This window comes from Nannobrachium achirus (assembly GCF_963921795.1).
Source record: "Nannobrachium achirus genome assembly, chromosome: 13".
Classification (NCBI taxonomy): Eukaryota; Metazoa; Chordata; class Actinopteri; order Myctophiformes; family Myctophidae; genus Nannobrachium; species Nannobrachium achirus.
In genome coordinates this window covers 57,521,103-57,523,421 of record NC_137833.1, presented here as the reverse complement: position 1 = coordinate 57,523,421, position 2,319 = coordinate 57,521,103, and positions in this window count along the sequence as shown.

Here is a 2,319-nt window from a genome sequence, read left to right as displayed (position 1 = left end):
GGTCACTGAGGAAAAACTAATTTAGCCGAGTTTATTCAGCAGAGAGCACAATCGTACTGGTTATGATACCATTGCAAGAAACGTTCCATTATTTCAGAACAAAAAAACATCCCATGGATGCACCTGGGACGTATCATCAGTGATGTAGCCCAAACTCATCGGGGTTTCGGGTCTCGCAACATCATGCCCCTCACTTGGGTGACCCAGCTGGGGTTGATTAAAGAGGTGGTGCCATAGTTTTGTACTTTTTCTGGTTTTCATGGTCTAGGAGGTTGACAGTATTTCATTAGACCCCCTGGTGTGGTTGTTATGAGCGATTATGCATTCTCTTTTTATTTGGGTTTTTAGCTGGAGGATGCCACCTGCTGGGTCAGATGTGCCGTTTCAAAAACACCCATACTTATTACATCACACAATCAACTCCTCCCCTAATTACCATTCACCCAACACTGTGGGGTGTGGCTAACTTCAGCTGGGTCACCACCACCATGACAACCGCGCATACTTAACTCATCTACTGCCATTTCTGAACCTTGACATTGAGGATTCCCTGCCAGGCATTTTAGCCATTTTTGAAGATGTTCAAGGACCCACCAAATATTCAGTATTGGCATGACAATGTCATGCCCCAATGGAAATGAAAGAGGAAAGTCTCTAGTTTTTTTAGAAAAATATTTGATGCATTTTGCATTTACCATTCTTTAGTTACAGCCATTTAAAAAAAAAGAATACTCAAATCAAGCCCTTTTGAAACATCAAATTGAGATAAATGCATTTTTGTGAATGCTGTCTTTTCAAGCAGAAAACTGACTTGAACATTGCCACACAATAGCTCAGATGAAAGGGGGGAACCTCTAATGTATTTTAGAAACATAATCAAGTTGTTTTTCATGTACTGTACTAGTTCTATTCAATTCAAAACCCCTGTTTCACCAAAATCAAGGCCTGGAGGCCTGGAGGCCTTTCACAACAAACTGGAGACAAAACAAAAATGTCCCTTTTCAACTGACTTTATTCAGTGACTGCAGTGACAGATCAGATACAGTAACTTCAGTGACAGATCAGATGGATGGATACAGTATGTCTTCCAAAAAATAAAATAAAATAATAAAAGCATTCTCAATTGTTTCTCAAAATCACATGCATTTTCCACAGATTACATAAGACCTTTTTAGACCCAGACACACACATGTGTACAAGTGTACAGACACACAAATGGAACCAAATGGACCTTTCCCCCCCCTTTCCCTCTGTAATGGAACCATAATGGACCCAAATGAACCCCTCTCTCTCAAATGGAACCAAGTTCATCTACACACAATGAATCTTCTCTTTGCACTCAAAATGTCTATTTCTTTACAGTTTATTCTACACACAGTGAAATTTTGCTCTTTGCACACAAAATGTCTCTTTTTCTTTACAGTTTACAGTTACACACAATGAATCTTGCTCTTTGTGCACAAAATGTCTCTGTTCTTTACAGTTTACACACACGTTTTTTTTTTTTTTTTTTTTTTTGTCTTTTTTGTACAAATAATGTCTGTTCTTTACAGTTTACACACACGTTTTTTTTTTTTTGTTTTTTTAGTTTTTTTTAGTCTTTTTTTTCCTTTTTTGTACAAATATAATGTCTCTCACCTCGCACAGGTTTGGCCGGTTACTTCATGGACTTCGTGGTACCGCTGGAAGCAGAATTTGCGGTGCAGGGGCACCAAGCACACAATGCATTGAAATGCAGTTTCACTCCGCAGTTTTGGCCGACAAACGTTGTGGTTGTAACTTGTAACACATGTAGCAGCGTTTGGTTGGGTGACGCTTCTTGCGAGTGGGTGGGAGATGGGCAAGGCGATGGATGCTGGCTGGGCCCCGGGGATCTGGTGCATGACGATGCCGCTGTGGTCCGGGGGTCTGCTGGGGACGGGGGGCTGAGCCTGGGGCATGGTCCAGGCCTCGACGATGAATCAAGCGATCTCCGGGGCGCATGTGTGATTGTCTCGAAGGCGTCCACTCCGAGCCGCTGTCTGAATCCGACGTTGACAAGGATCTGAATGGATTGAATGATTTAGTTAGTTAGAAAAGTTTACAAAAGGAACAAAGTAGGCTACAGTTCACTGACACAAGGCCAACGGATTATAAACTTACCTATGTGAATCGTAAGGGCTTTCAAGCACCCCCCTGGGTATCGGTACGGGGGTTCTGCGTCTCCTCAGCCCCAGCGAAGACAACTGTTCCGGCGTCACAGCCGGCGGCGGTGTGTGCCAATCTGCCACTTGTGGTTCGTCTTCCAGCTCGTCTTCTGTAACTGGAGCCGGGATAGAC